This window comes from Bombina bombina, chromosome 6 (assembly GCF_027579735.1).
Source record: "Bombina bombina isolate aBomBom1 chromosome 6, aBomBom1.pri, whole genome shotgun sequence".
NCBI lineage: Eukaryota > Metazoa > Chordata > Amphibia > Anura > Bombinatoridae > Bombina > Bombina bombina.
In genome coordinates, this window is record NC_069504.1 from 722,658,723 (window position 1) to 722,676,636 (window position 17,914).

Sequence of the window (17,914 nt, forward strand, 5' to 3'; positions counted from 1 at the left end):
AAGAGTTGTGGTGTGAGTGCTAAACAATGGTGTAAGCTTAAATCCCTTAAATAGTCTAGTAAATCTCCATATACTGACTATAGATGTGTAATATGAGAAAGGGGGGTGGGATAAGCGCTCTATATGGGAGCTCACCAGATACGAATGTCTGTGGTAATTTGTTCTGTTAGTTTAAAAAGAATAAAGCCAAGTGATATATAAAAGGTTTTAATAAAAAATATGTATTATTCATATGTGGATTTCGTAGTAATGAATACCATAATATACACTATACACAGATGGTTAAAAATACATATAAGATGCCGGCATCAATTGAGTTAAAATATAGCTGAGAATTAAGCTATATACATTCAATGTAACTATTTAAAAAACAATAAATGCAATATTGTAGCATAAGTATCTAAAACATAAATATAGCTTTGATTAGGCAGAGATGTAAATAAAGGCAATATAGCGATCAGCCAAAAAACAGTATAGTAACAAAGAGCTAATAATGTCAAACCGCTCTTGTATCAGGAGCAAATATCGAGTGAGTCCAATCTGTTAGCCGTTAGTAGCAGTTATGAAAAAACGAGCCGTGAGCTGTGTGCATCACGTGACCTGACTAGTCAGAGTCCTCCAATCCTGTGAGCCAGAGGTAGATACAAATTTGAAACAAGAAAGTCTCAATAAAAAATAGACACTTTATATCCCTAGTAATACTTGCAAGTGTCCGACGAGTTTTTCGAAAAGTCAGTGATGACAAATCTTCAACTGTTTGAAACAGCTCAATGTCGATCCGTCTTTCTCCTCCCCAATGTATATAAAATTTCTTCTTTAGAAGTAGGCTCCGGCCTGTGCAATATCCGCTGTGTATTGTAGATGATTTTTCTATGCAGCAGAGAGTTATTGCTATAATCGCAGATATAATGCAATCGATGGGCACACAGGAATTACTCATACATCTACCTCAAAAGCTTTCAAAGAGGTAGAAATGAACCTGTTTTTTGTGCCGTGAGAAGGAAAGGTTATAGAGCAGCACTGAGAGAAAGTCACACACAGGGATTAATCATATATCTCTCTCTATTTTTATCATAGAGGTCGAAATGAACCTGTGACTAGTAACATATGACAATCAGTGTAAAATAGTATGTAATAAAAGTAAGCAAATCTACGCGTTTCGGCAGTGTTAGCTGCCTTTATCAAGATGCTTACTAAGGGTAATTGACGCTTTTTATAGAGGGATGTGTACTCAGCATCAGGTGTGATAGTGTGAGGTCATAGTTAACTCTATACTAGCCTCAAGATGATTGGTTTGTCAATATTGAAAGCATGTATTAGTAATATATAGAAACATAGAAACATAGATATTGACGGCAGATAAGAGCCATAGGCCCAGCAAGTCTGCCCCACCTTACCTAACAGTATAAACTTATCTAGTTCGTAGGATAGCCCTATGCTTGTCCCATGCATTTTTAAAGTCCCCCACAGTGTTTGTTGCTACTACCTCTTGAGGAAGTTTATTCCATAAATCAATCACTCTTTCTGTAAAGAAGTGCTTCCTCAAATTACTCCCTGAATCTACTACCCTTTAGCTTGAGCTCATGACCCCTTGTTCTTGAATTTTCCATTTTATGTAAAATACCCACAGCCTCAGTTTTACTAAACCCTTTAATGTACTTGAAAGTTGCTATCATATCACCTCTTTCCCTTCTCTCCTCTAAGCTATACATATTTAGGTCATTGAGCCTATCCTGGTAAGTTTTATTTTTTAGACCATGTACCATTTTGGTAGCCCTCCTTTGCACAGATTCAAGTTTGTTAATATCCTTCTGAAGATATGGCCTCCAGAACTGCACACAATACTCAAGATGAGGCCTAACTAATGATCTATAAAGTGGCATAAGAACCTTACTATTTCTGCTGCAAATACCTCTACCCAATACATCCAAGCATTCTGCTAGCCTTACTCGCTGCCTTACTACATTGTTTACTAAGTTTTAAATCATCTGAAATAATAATTCCCAAGTCCTGTTCCTCGTCTGTAACAGTCAGTAAAGTGTCATTGAGTCTGTAATTAACATTTGGATTTTTTCTTCCCTAAATGCATTATTTTACACTTTGCTGTGTTAAACTTTAGATCCCAGTCGTTTGTCCAATCCTCCAATTGTTGTATATCACTTCTCATTTGTCTACCCCCCCTGGAACATCCACTCTGTTGCAAATTTTTGTATCATCTGCAAAGAGACATACTTTCCCCTGTAGCCCTTTGCTGATATCGCAGATAAATATGTTAAACAAAACAGGCCCCAGAACTGACCCCTGAGGAACACCACTAGTAACAGCCCCTTTACAGGTGAGTCAGTAAATAGCAATCTTTCATGTATATATCAATAGTATATAAAGACATTTATATCTGGATACTAGAACATAATAATAAAAAAGATATAAAAATAATTTTTGTATATACGGTATTCATTCATGTATAGCTCCACACATGACATCTATATGTGTAATATGGAGAGATATAAAATTGTCAGTAGATGGTTATACATTGATTGTATAAAAATATATACATATTAGAAATTCTCATATATGGTGTATTACTAACATTTATTTTAGCTTATAGAGGGAGAAGTGTGACCCTATATATATAATAAGCTTGGCAGGGATTTTTTTTTAAAAAAGTGAGCCAGTGCTTTAAGTGCAATGGGAGAAAAAGTGTGAAGGAGGCGTGTATAGTTATTTTACTTCAAATCTATAATACTATATACTAAATTTTTGTTTTTTAATTAGAGACATGGAACATGTATATTATATAAGTCCAATATATAGTATATATGTGTAATAATTATAAATAAAGCCTAAAGCCCAACTTATAGTGATTTTGTGTAGAGGGAGTATAGATTAGTTTCAAATGGTTATAGAATAGAATTGAGATCAAAGGCACTATTTATCCCAATGGGTTGCACTGTTTTAAAATTTGAAAATTAGTTCTGCTTCTTTTTTTATAAGTGTTTTTTCTACATTTCCCCTCTTGGATTTTGTTGAATTTTTTTCATACCCCAGAAGTGAAAGCATTTAAGATCTCCAGAGTGTATTTCAGTGAAGTGTTTGTACAATATAGTTTTAGTAGTCTTATGCTCAATATTCCAGATATGTTCTCTTATTCGATCTTTGAGTGTACGACTAGTTTGACCTATGTAAAATAAATCACATGAGCATTTTATGCAGTATATTACATTTGAGTCACTACATTTTATGGTATCTTTGATAATGAATGTGAATAGTTGATTGGTAGAAACTATCTTTTTGTTTTTACTGCTGTGTTTGCAAGATTTTGCACTTATAGCATGGATAAAATCCAAATATTTTTTCATTATTCAGATCAATATCAGTAAAATTATTCTTTTTTCTTTAAATTCACTCGGTGATAGATAGCTTTTAAGATTTTTTGCTTTCTTAAATATGAGATCTGGCTTTTTTTTGACTATAGTTCCAAGTATGGGGTCTTGTACAATATAGTGCCAGTGTTTAGTAAGGATGGTTCTGATTTCTTTATGATGTGAATTGTATTCAGTAATGAAAGGAATGAAGTTTTGTTCACTAGGGGAGAGTGAGTTCTCTGTATAATTATTTTTGGTTTGTTTGGAATGTTTATGTAATAAATCAGATCTATTTATTTTTCTCACAGATGTAATGGTGTTCTGGATTTTTTTCTTATTGTATCCTTTCTCTGTGAATCTATCAAGTAAAATGTTGGATTGTGTGTCATAAGATTCTAAGTCAGAACAATTCTTTCTGACTCTGAGCATTTGACTTTTTGGGATATTGTCCTTCCACCTATTTAGGTGGCAGCTTTGATAATGAATAAAATTGTTTGAATCTATGGTTTTGAAATAGGTTCTGGTTTTTACTAAATCATCTACAATTTCTACCTCAATATCTAAGAAATGTATCAATTTCATACTGTGTTCATGTGTAAATGTCAAGCCTAGATCATTAGTGTTAATATCTTCCAGAAATAATTCTAGGATCTCATAGTCACCCCCTCCAGACCAGGAATATATCATCGATATATCTTTTGTAGAGCACAAGGTTCGCTCCCCATTGGCCATTAGTTATAAATGATTCTTCAAAGAGGCCCATAAACAGGTTCGCATAACTGGGAGCGAACCTTGTGCCCATAGCGGTACCCCTGGTCTGGAGGAAGAATTCGTTATTAAACATAAAACTATTATTCTTTAAAATGAAGTCTATACTGTCTAAAATAAATTTATTTTGTTCATACAGTAAATTATGGTCTTTATCTAAATAGTGAGAAATGGCTTTTAATCCAAGGTTGTGGTCGATATTTGTATATAATGAATTAACATCACATGTAACCATAGTGTAATTGTTTTGCCATTTTATTTCGTTTAGGATATTTAGAAAGTGGGTGGAATCTTTTAAGTATGATGGTAGCTGTGTGACATAATTTTGAAGATAATGATCAACATATTGAGAAAGATTGGAGGATATTGATTCAATTCCAGATATAATGGGGCGTCCTGGGGGTTTAGTGAGATGTTTATGAATTTTTGGCAAAAAGTAGAAAGTAGGGTTTTTTGGAAAATCTATTTTGAGAAAATTAAATTCAGAATCTGTGATGACCCCAGAGGTCTTGGCCTTATCTAGCAGTATATTTAGTTTCTTTTTTTGAGATTGTATAGGGTTATGTTTGAGGCTGATATAGGTGGTGTTATCATGTAAAAGTCTATATGATTCATCTAAATAATATTGTACATCCATAATTACAATACCCCCGCCTTTATCGGCGGGTTTTATTATAATTTCTTTATTATCTTGCAGTGATTTTAATATCTTACGTTCATTTGGTTTGAGGTTATCTTTTATTTTGTTATTGGTTTCTAATTTATCGAGATCTTCTTTAACTTTAGTTTCAAAGTTTTTAATAAAATCACCTTTTTCTTGCATAGGATAAAAGGATGATTTTTCTTTCAAATTAGAATGTGTATATTTGCTAGTTTTATTTTGTGTTCTAGTTAAAGGGGTAGTCAGAAAATATTTTTTCAGAGTTAGTTTGCGAACAAATTGATTGACATTTATTAGAGTTTCAAACTTGTTCATTTTACAAGTCGGTGCAAAAGTCAGACCTTTTTTCAGAATTTTTTCTTCTTCTATATTTATTTTGTATTTGCTTAAATTAAATATACCAGTTTTTTTTATCTGTTTTTGGGTTGGTTATCTGAGTCTTTTTTGTGGGTTTTCTCCCTCTTCTCCCTCTCTTTCTCTTTTTCCTTTGGGGTTCCCCAAATAGAATTTTGGGTTCTTATAGTGTCTTTTTGATGTCCTGTGTGTTGTGGATTGTGCCCTAAAAAATGACTATTTGTTTCATGAGGAGAGTTTTCTTGAATATTTGCTATTGGTTCAAATTTATTTGATAATGGAATCCTCCAATTATTTGTATTGGTTCTTTCTTTATATAAAGATTTATTTGTTTCTGAATTATTGTATCTATTGTAGTAGGGTCTATAGTAATTGTTAGGATTATATCTATTTTCACCATACTGGTGTTTAGTGCGATAGTCATTATTTTTATATGTATAATCATTATGGTCATGTCTTTGCCAATTTGATCTGTAGTCATAGTCATTTCTGTCATTATAATGATTTCTGTTATAGTTGTTAGAGTTACTAAAGTTGTCTGATTTATTAAATCTTCTATGTTCCGATATGGGTTGATCTTTATGAATGTAAGATTGATTAGGGTAGTTGTAGTTTCTAGGGATTTTTTGATTTCTATCACTATGTGTATTGTCATGTTCTTTGCTGTGTGTCCCTCTCTTATCTTTTCCTGTTTTATGTTTACTAAAAATCAGTGTGTTTGTATTAGTATTAGATGTATTAATGTTTACAAGAGATTTTTCTACATGTTCTAATGAAGACGAAGAACAAGGAATGATATCATTCTCGTCTTCTTCTACATTGTTTGGTGGTAAGGTACTGTCAGTTTTTTTAGCATTCTTGTAATCTTCTATATCCCTTTTAAATTTATTGTTTTTTCCTTCTAATAACATTTGTTTAAATTCTGTAATATTTTTAATCATAATATGTTGTTTATTTATATATTCTTTATCGTTACTGAAAGGTTTCAATTTGTCTTTGAATAGTTCAATCTCCTTTTTCATTTGAGCTAGTGAGCGATCTCTTGATTTAATTAGTACTTTCAGCAGATCTAATGAAGCATTTTCTAAAATGTTATACCATTCACTAAGTAGGTCTTCATTTAACTCAAAAGTGCAATCTTTTTTCAAACGAAGTCCTCTAGGGACCATTTTAGATTCTATATATTTTTGGGTGTAAGATAGTTCTACTGAGTGTTTTATTTCTTTTAGTAATGTATCTTCTAATTCTTTACATGTGTTATGTAAATTAATATCATCTGGTGGTGGTGAATCTTGTATGTCAAAGTCTTTAATTTGGATTTCAGAGAGAATGTTGTCTCTAAATAGAAATAATTCCATCGTTGAAAGATAGAGAAAAAAAGTGAAAGTTAAAAAATATATGTGTATATATATATATATATAAGAAAGTGATAATAATAATATTTCTATTTTGTATCAAAAATATTTTTTAGTGAATATATATTTTTATAGAAAAGCAACTACAAACACCTGGAGATTAAGGTACTGAAAGAAAAGAGTTGTGGTGTGAGTGCTAAACAATGGTGTAAGCTTAAATCCCTTAAATAGTCTAGTAAATCTCCATATACTGACTATAGATGTGTAATATGAGAAAGGGGGGTGGGATAAGCGCTCTATATGGGAGCTCACCAGATACGAATGTCTGTGGTAATTTGTTCTGTTAGTTTAAAAAGAATAAAGCCAAGTGATATATAAAAGGTTTTAATAAAAAATATGTATTATTCATATGTGGATTTCGTAGTAATGAATACCATAATATACACTATACACAGATGGTTAAAAATACATATAAGATGCCGGCATCAATTGAGTTAAAATATAGCTGAGAATTAAGCTATATACATTCAATGTAACTATTTAAAAAACAATAAATGCAATATTGTAGCATAAGTATCTAAAACATAAATATAGCTTTGATTAGGCAGAGATGTAAATAAAGGCAATATATCGATCAGCCAAAAAAACAGTATAGTAACAAAGAGCTAATAATGTCAAACCGCTCTTGTATCAGGAGCAAATATCGAGTGAGTCCAATCTGTTAGCCGTTAGTAGCAGTTATGAAAAAACGAGCCGTGAGCTGTGTGCATCACGTGACCTGACTAGTCAGAGTCCTCCAATCCTGTGAGCCAGAGGTAGATACAAATTTGAAACAAGAAAGTCTCAATAAAAAATAGACACTTTATATCCCTAGTAATACTTGCAAGTGTCCGACGAGTTTTTCGAAAAGTCAGTGATGACAAATCTTCAACTGTTTGAAACAGCTCAATGTCGATCCGTCTTTCTCCTCCCCAATGTATATAAAATTTCTTCTTTAGAAGTAGGCTCCGGCCTGTGCAATATCCGCTGTGTATTGTAGATGATTTTTCTATGCAGCAGAGAGTTATTGCTATAATGCAGATATAATGCAATCGATGGGCACACAGGAATTACTCATACATCTACCTCAAAAGCTTTCAAAGAGGTAGAAATGAACCTGTTTTTTGTGCCGTGAGAAGGAAAGGTTATAGAGCAGCACTGAGAGAAAGTCACACACAGGGATTAATCATATATCTCTCTCTATTTTTATCATAGAGGTCGAAATGAACCTGTGACTAGTAACATATGACAATCAGTGTAAAATAGTATGTAATAAAAGTAAGCAAATCTACGCGTTTCGGCAGTGTTAGCTGCCTTTATCAAGATGCTTACTAAGGGTAATTGACGCTTTTTATAGAGGGATGTGTACTCAGCATCAGGTGTGATAGTGTGAGGTCATAGTTAACTCTATACTAGCCTCAAGATGATTGGTTTGTCAATATTGAAAGCATGTATTAGTAATATATACAGGTGAGTCAGTAAATAGCAATCTTTCATGTATATATCAATAGTATATAAAGACATTTATATCTGGATACTAGAACATAATAATAAAAAAGATATAAAAATAATTTTTGTATATACGGTATTCATTCATGTATAGCTCCACACATGACATCTATATGTGTAATATGGAGAGATATAAAATTGTCAGTAGATGGTTATACAATGATTGTATAAAATATATACATATTAGAAATTCTCATATATGGTGTATTACTAACATTTATTTTAGCTTATAGAGGGAGAAGTGTGACCCTATATATATAATAAGCTTGGCAGGGATTTTTTTTAAAAAGTGAGCCAGTGTTTTAAGTGCAATGGGAGAAAAAGTGTGAAGGAGGCGTGTATAGTTATTTTACTTCAAATCTATAATACTATATACTAAATTTTTGTTTTTTAATTAGAGACATGGAACATGTATATTATATAAGTCCAATATATAGTATATATGTGTAATAATTATAAATAAAGCCTAAAGCCCAACTTATAGTGATTTTGTGTAGAGGGAGAATAGATTAGTTTCAAATGGTTATAGAATAGAATTGAGATCAAAGGCACTATTTAATCCCAATGGGTGCACTGTTTTAAATTTGAAAATTAGTTCTGCTTCTTTTTTTATAAGTGTTTTTTCTACATTTCCCCCTCTTGGATTTTGTTGAATTTTTTTCATACCCCAGAAGTGAAAGCATTTAAGATCTCCAGAGTGTATTTCAGTGAAGTGTTTGTACAATATAGTTTTAGTAGTCTTATGCTCAATATTCCAGATATGTTCTCTTATTCGATCTTTGAGTGTGCTCTACAAAAGATATATCGATGATATATTCCTGGTCTGGAGGGGTGACTATGAGATCCTAGAATTATTTCTGGAAGATATTAACACTAATGATCTAGGCTTGACATTTACACATGAACACAGTATGAAATTGATACATTTCTTAGATATTGAGGTAGAAATTGTAGATGATTTAGTAAAAACCAGAACCTATTTCAAAACCATAGATTCAAACAATTTTATTCATTATCAAAGCTGCCACCTAAATAGGTGGAAGGACAATATCCCAAAAAGTCAAATGCTCAGAGTCAGAAAGAATTGTTCTGACTTAGAATCTTATGACACACAATCCAACATTTTTCACAGAGAAAGGATACAATAAGAAAAAAATCCAGAACACCATTACATCTGTGAGAAAAATAAATAGATCTGATTTATTACATAAACATTCCAAACAAACCAAAAATAATTATACAGAGAACTCACTCTCCCCTAGTGAACAAAACTTCATTCCTTTCATTACTGAATACAATTCACATCATAAAGAAATCAGAACCATCCTTACTAAACACTGGCACTATATTGTACAAGACCCCATACTTGGAACTATAGTCAAAAAAAAGCCAGATCTCATATTTAAGAAAGCAAAAAATCTTAAAAGCTATCTATCACCGAGTGAATTTAAAAGAAAAAAGAATAATTTTACTGATATTGATCTGAATAATGAAAAAATATTTGGATTTTATCCATGCTATAAGTGCAAATCTTGCAAACACAGCAGTAAAAACAAAAAGATAGTTTCTACCAATCAACTATTCACATTCATTATCAAAGATACCATAAAATGTAGTGACTCAAATGTAATATACTGCATAAAATGCTCATGTGATTTATTTTACATAGGTCAAACTAGTCGTACACTCAAAGATCGAATAAGAGAACATATCTGGAATATTGAGCATAAGACTACTAAAACTATATTGTACAAACACTTCACTGAAATACACTCTGGAGATCTTAAATGCTTTCACTTCTGGGGTATGAAAAAAATTCAACAAAATCCAAGAGGGGGAAATGTAGAAAAAACACTTATAAAAAAAGAAGCAGAACTAATTTTCAAATTTAAAACAGTGCACCCATTGGGATTAAATAGTGCCTTTGATCTCAATTCTATTCTATAACCATTTGAAACTAATCTATACTCCCTCTACACAAAATCACTATAAGTTGGGCTTTAGGCTTTATTTATAATTATTACACATATATACTATATATTGGACTTATATAATATACATGTTCCATGTCTCTAATTAAAAAACAAAAATTTAGTATATAGTATTATAGATTTGAAGTAAAATAACTATACACGCCTCCTTCACACTTTTTCTCCCATTGCACTTAAAGCACTGGCTCACTTTTTTAAAAAAATCCCTGCCAAGCTTATTATATATATAGGGTCACACTTCTCCCTCTATAAGCTAAAATAAATGTTAGTAATACACCATATATGAGAATTTCTAATATGTATATATTTTATACAATCAATGTATAACCATCTACTGACAATTTTATATCTCTCCATATTACACATATAGATGTCATGTGTGGAGCTATACATGAATGAATACCGTATATACAAAAATTATTTTTATATCTTTTTTATTATTATGTTCTAGTATCCAGATATAAATGTCTTTATATACTATTGATATATACATGAAAGATTGCTATTTACTGACTCACCTGTATATATTACTAATACATGCTTTCAATATTGACAAACCAATCATCTTGAGGCTAGTATAGAGTTAACTATGACCTCACACTATCACACCTGATGCTGAGTACACATCCCTCTATAAAAAGCGTCAATTACCCTTAGTAAGCATCTTGATAAAGGCAGCTAACACTGCCGAAACGCGTAGATTTGCTTACTTTTATTACATACTATTTTACACTGATTGTCATATGTTACTAGTCACAGGTTCATTTCGACCTCTATGATAAAAATAGAGAGAGATATATGATTAATCCCTGTGTGTGACTTTCTCTCAGTGCTGCTCTATAACCTTTCCTTCTCACGGCACAAAAAACAGGTTCATTTCTACCTCTTTGAAAGCTTTTGAGGTAGATGTATGAGTAATTCCTGTGTGCCCATCGATTGCATTATATCTGCATTATAGCAATAACTCTCTGCTGCATAGAAAAATCATCTACAATACACAGCGGATATTGCACAGGCCGGAGCCTACTTCTAAAGAAGAAATTTTATATACATTGGGGAGGAGAAAGACGGATCGACATTGAGCTGTTTCAAACAGTTGAAGATTTGTCATCACTGACTTTTCGAAAAACTCGTCGGACACTTGCAAGTATAACTAGGGATATAAAGTGTCTATTTTTTATTGAGACTTTCTTGTTTCAAATTTGTATCTACCTCTGGCTCACAGGATTGGAGGACTCTGACTAGTCAGGTCACGTGATGCACACAGCTCACGGCTCGTTTTTTCATAACTGCTACTAACGGCTAACAGATTGGACTCACTCGATATTTGCTCCTGATACAAGAGCGGTTTGAAATTATTAGCTCTTTGTTACTATACTGTTTTTTGGCTGATCGATATATTGCCTTTATTTACATCTCTGCCTAATCAAAGCTATATTTATGTTTTAGATACTTATGCTACAATATTGCATTTATTGTTTTTTAAATAGTTACATTGAATGTATATAGCTTAATTCTCAGCTATATTTTAACTCAATTGATGCCGGCATCTTATATGTATTTTTAACCATCTGTGTATAGTGTATATTATGGTATTCATTACTACGAAATCCACATATGAATAATACATATTTTTTATTAAAACCTTTTATATATCACTTGGCTTTATTCTTTTTAAACTAACAGAACAAATTACCACAGACATTCGTATCTGGTGAGCTCCCATATAGAGCGCTTATCCCACCCCCCTTTCTCATATTAATAAAATTATTAACCCCTAAACCTACCTTTCCTACCTTAATTCCGATTGGCTGATAGAATCCTATCAGCCAATCGGAATTGAGGGGACGCCATCTTGGATGACGTCCCTTAAAGGAGCCGTCATTCGTCGTAGTCCGTCGGTCGAAGGTGGTTCCGCGTCGGCGGAAGGAAGATTCAAGACCCGGCTTGGAAGATGACTTCGCCCGGATAGAAGACCTCTTCAGCGCCTCTTTGAAGATGACATCGGCCGGATCGAAGACTTCTTCAGCGCCGCCTGGATGATGACTTCATCGGATGGAAGATTTCTTCAGCGCCGCTTGGAGGATTAACTTCTTCCGCTCCGGATGTCCTCTTCAGTTCCATCGGTGGCTCGGCTGAGTGAAGACGACTCAAGGTAGGATGATCTTTAGGGGATTAGTGTTAGGTTTTTGTAAGGGGGGTTTGGGTTAGATTAGGGGTATGTGGGTGGTGGGTTTTAATGTTGGGGGGGGTTGTATTTTTATTTTACAGGCAAAAGAGCTGAACTTTTTGGGGCATGCCCCCACAAATGGCCCTTTTAAGGGCTGGTAAGGTAAAAGAGCTTTGAAATTTATGTAATTTAGAATAGGGTAGGGATTTTTTTTTATTTTGGGGGGGTTTGTTATTTTATTAGGGGGCTTAGATTAGGTGTAAGTAGCTTAAAATTGTTGTAATATTTTTAACATGTTTGTAACTTAATTTTTTATTTTTTGTAACTTAGCTTTTTTTATTTTTTGTACTTTAGTTAGTTTATGTAATTGTATTTCATTGTAGTTCTTTGTAGGTAGTTTATTTAGTTAATTTAATGATAGTGTAGTATTAGGTTTAATTGTAACTTAAGTTAGGATTTATTTTACAGGTAATTTTATATTTCTTTTAGCTAGGTAGTTATTAAATAGTTAATAACTATTTAATAACTATTCTAACTAGCTAAAATAAATACAAAGTTACCTGTAAAATAAATATAAATCCTAAGATAGCTAGAATATAATTATTATTTATATTGTAGCTATCTTAGGGTTTATTTTACAGGTAAGTATTTAGTTTAAATAGGAATAATTTATTAAAGTATAGTGTAGTGTTAGGTGTAATTGTAACTTAGGTTAGGATTTATTTCACAGGTACATTTCTCTTTATTTTAGCTAGGTAAGCTATTAAATAGTTAATAACTATTTAATAGTTATTGTACATGGTTAAAATAAATTGAAAGGTACCTGTAAAATAAAAATAAATCCTAAGATAGCTAGAATATAATTATTATTTATATTGTAGCTATATTAGGGTTTATTTTAAAGGTAAGTATTTAGTTTTAAATAGGATTCATTTAGTTAATAAGAGTTAATTTATTTAGATTTATTTAATTAATATTTAAGTTAGGGGGGCGTTATGGTTAGGGTTAGACTTAGGTTTAGGGGTTAATCATTTTATTACAGTGGCGGCGGCGTAGTGGGGGGCAGGATAGGGGTTAATAAATTTATTATAGGTTGCGGCGGGTTCATGGAGCGGCGGTTTAGGGGTTAAACTATTTATTTAGTTGCGGAGAGGTGCGGGATCAGCAGGATAGGGGTTAATAATTTTATAATAGAGGGCGACGGTATAGGGGGGGCAGGATAGGGGTTACTAGGTATAATGTAGGTGGCAGCGGTGTCCGGGAGCGGCGGTTTAGGGGTTAATACATTTATCAGAGTTGCGGCAGGGTCTAGGAGCGGCGGTTTAGGGGTTAGTAACTTTATTGAGTTGCGGGGGGCTCCGGGGGCGCCGGTATAGGGGGTAGAACAGTGCAGTTTAGTGTGAGTGCTTAGTGACAGGCTAGCAATAAAGCTGGGAAAAAGCCGAAGGGCAGCGAGATCGGATGAGTGATAACTGTCACAGTCCGCTGCTCATCGCCCCGCGGCTTTTTGACAGCTTTATTTGATAACTTAGGCGTATTTTTTCAGGTCCGCGGCGGCGAAGGTAGGCGAGCTTAGGCGGACGTATTGGGCCGGCGAAGCCAGAAAAGTAGACGGCTTGATAACTAGCCCCCATAGCCCCTTCAGATCAATAACCTGCAATATGTGGCTGAGTACGTAAAGGTGGCTGCTTTGCTATCCCCTTACTCTGTTCTATAATTAAGAGCGCTCTAAAAGACCCCAACTATGCACTGAGGACCGTTGTTATAATGTGTGAATAGGGTTGTTTTTGATGTATATTGTTCTGTATACCTTATATTTGTGTGACTGTTTAACTCTGATTTTATTCCATTATAAATGTACATGTAGGGTCTAATATATTCAATAGCAAGCTTAACGTACATGTCACTAAGGATGCAGCTGTATTATCCTCATATTAAGGCACAGATAGGGACCTCTATATTAAGACTTCCTGCCCTGCTAGTATATTTTTAGTCCCATTGTTAGAGTATCACAATTACTACACATCCACTTCATAGTCATAAGCAACAGCCTATTTGCGTGTCAGCCTAGGGAAAGCTCCAGTTCTGAATAATTTGCATCACTCTTCTACATTCATACTAAACACTACATTTTCTATCGTATACCATGTGCATTGTACCCTCTTTAAAATCCATATACCAGAAGCTATATTATGTTTATCAGTTTCTCCTCTTCCATATATAAGTACATATAGTATCACCCCTCTCTATTCTATATCCAACACACCGAACTTACTAAAAGCCACCTCTCGTATCTCCCTGCAGTTTTGCACAAAGTTTAGACTTGTAAAATTTGCTGACCCACATTCACAAAAGGGAATGGAGGAAAGGAGACTGAAATTTGCTTTATTGCTCTCTATACCAGATCTTAAAGGGTTAGTTAAATATGTCTGTACTCATCATAGTATAACGCTTGGCTACGATAACCCCTAGAGACATATTGTTAGAGGATTATCATGTCCTAATATTTAATATCCATTTTCAGTTTGCGCAATGTCCATTTTCTCCTCTATCCTAGCACTGGACAATGCGGCTCCTGGTATATATCTGCTACTTTTCATAGCACGCTATGTGCTTACTGTCTCTAATTAACTTTGCCATTAGTAGAGAACATTTCACCAACCTTATTGTATTCATTCCTCCAGTTATATATACTCCATTTATGTAGCCTATTTGAAGATTATTTCTACTAGGCCCCTCTCCTCCCTTTCCCGCTAGTACTGGTTGCCTGCGGGTCATACCCCTATTCACTTTACCTACATTGCCAAGAGATGGCGCTCCCCCAGGAGAGGGGCGCTTGCTCAAGTCACCTACATCTCATGTATGTATCTCTATTCTCTTTTCTATACATCTCTAACTAGAGTTACCATCCCTTATAAGGAACCCAAAATTACATAGGACGGGCACCCTAACTGGCTCCGCCCCCCCCCTCCCCCCCATTCCCCTCTTTTATTTAGAGTGGCTCTTACCCGCTGGACTTCCTTCCCCTTCCCTAAAACAAAAACCCATCTTGCTAACCCCCCATATTGTGACACTTAGCCTAAAACAGGTCAGCCACTGGTAGATTTTTTCTGCAATTGGGGGAATATTCCTATTATTTTCAGGTAACAGGTTAAAAAAACCAGAGGTTTCATTACAATATGTTCTCGACATTAATTTTTGTCATATATTATTACTCCATTCTATGATTATAGCTTCAGATTTAATATGTTTTGCCTATCTAAGTCACTCTCTGAATAATGAAAAGTTCTCGCCTCTTAGCTCATAACTTGGTTACAGAGTACTCACTGAACCTACGATGTTAATGTCTGTATATTAATATCTGAGTTTATGCATATCTTCTCTATGAGCACTGTGTTATTGTTATCACTGACACCACTATATGTCAAGACATACTTACAATGTTGTTGTAATTTTTTTTCTCTTACCTCAATAAAAATTATTTAAAAAAAAAAAAAAAATGAATGTTCTTCCAAGAATCCTGTACGTACTCCAAGCGCTTCCAATACCACTGCATGAAGGATATATCAAACAATTACAATCTATAATTGAGAGTTACATCTGGGCCAATCTAAAACCTAGAGTTCCACGCAAAACTATGTACATGACAAGGGATGGGGGAGGCCTGGGAGTACCAAATTTAATGGCATATAGGAGGGCGATTTTCCTTCAGCATATACTGGAATGGTCCTACAATACTCTTAATAAGGCATGGGTACATTTGGATAGGCAAATCTTCATGAGAAACAATGTAGGCACATTGGCATGGTCCCTTCCATCACATAGACCGAAGCAGCTACATAAATACACAATGACTGCCGAAACTCTAACTGAATGGGACAAGCTTTTAGCTACTAGCACACAAACCTCATCCAGGCAGTCTCCACTTACTCCCATAATTGAAAACATGGATCTCCCATACTGGAAGATTGGCTTCCATGTTAAGCAACCATATAATCTTAAAACAGGAACTATGCAGTTCCTCAACGAAAATAATATCACTAAAACACAAGCTCAGTTAATGGAAACCCATGGGGAGATTTTCTCCTTGTGGCTTCGATACAGTCAACTACACCATTACATCTCCCATCATAAACACAGGAAGGACATGGGAAGGGAACTCACACCCTTTGAGAAACTCTGCACATTAACAGATACCCCCAGACATCTAATATCCTTACTGTACAAATTGTCTTTACAAGACGATCCCACTATACTCCCACCTTATACATTAGCCTGGAACAGAGAAATACAACATGAAATAGACCGCGACTCCTGGATTAGTGCATTTACACTTACAAAGCGCTCCTCGGTATCCGCTAGTATACAGGAAATCCACATAAAATTCCTGAGTCGCTGGTACCTGACACCCTCGAGGATCCATAAAATATATCCCTCAGTGAACAACAAATGTTGGAGAGGGTGCGGTGAGGAAAGCACCCTGGTCCATATTTGGTGGTCTTGCCCCAGATTACATAAGTTCTGGTCAGAAGTTTTTGCCTACATATCAGATCTACTAGGAACTCACATACCTAACACACCTGAGAGCATCCTCTTTTGCTCACTACCTAAATTAAAAGACCCCACCAAACTAGCACTCCTCTTGATAATGTTAACAGGTGCAAAAAAAATTATACCCAAAATGTGGAAAAAACAATGTGTTCCATCTTTACTTGAATGGAAACATCAAGTCTCAGAGCTCATTACCTTAGAAAGATACCACTACCTTAAAATTGAAAAATTAGAAACTCATGAATTGATCTTGGCAACCTGGAATAAGACAATCTGAGATAACTACCCATTCCCCCCCCTTTTTTTTTTCTTCTTCTCTCTTCCTTTTGCTTCTCTATCTCTCCCCCCTTTCTCTTCCTTTGATACCTCCGTCTCGGATATCTCCGGGATTTGCAAATATTTTTTGATGATTGTGATTCTATCGCTTCTAGTATATTATTTATGTCTGTAGTCCGAACTGGACATGGAGAAAACGTTTGTAAATGGAGAAACAATGTAAAAAAGACCATATAATTTTGTGCATTCTTTTTCTGTTTATTTTCGATTTATGTATGTTAACTGAATTTACATCAATAAAGCTTTTAAAATAAAAAAAAAATGCATTAAAAAGTACAGTTGCACAAAAAAGTTATAAGGGCTCAAAGATATGAAGTCTCAGGTGTTAAAAAAAAAAGGCAGGAAAGAGGGTTTAACATAGAGATTTTATTATTATTATTATTATCGGTTATTTGTAGAGCGCCAACAGATTCCGCAGCGCTATAAACAAAGGGGGAGTACAACAAAACAATTATAGGGTAGAGGGCCCTGCCAAGAGTTGCACTGTTGTACTCAGCTCTTAAGAAGGTGATCTACAAACAGCTGGACTCTTAGGCTTACATGCTAAGAGGGTTCAGGGGATTGCAGTGGAGGAGAGGAACTGGTAATAGGAAAGGTCAGCATAGGTTGTATGCGTCCCTGAACAGTAGAGTCTTTAGGGAGCACTTGAAGCTTTTAAAACTAGAAGAGAGTCTTGTGGAGGGAGGCAGAGAGTTCCACAAGATGGGAGCCAGTCTGGAGAAGTCCTGTAAACGGGAGTGTGATGAGGTGGCAAGAGAGGAGGAGAGTAGGAGGTCATGAGCAGAGCAAAGGGGACGGGAGGGAGAGTATCTGGA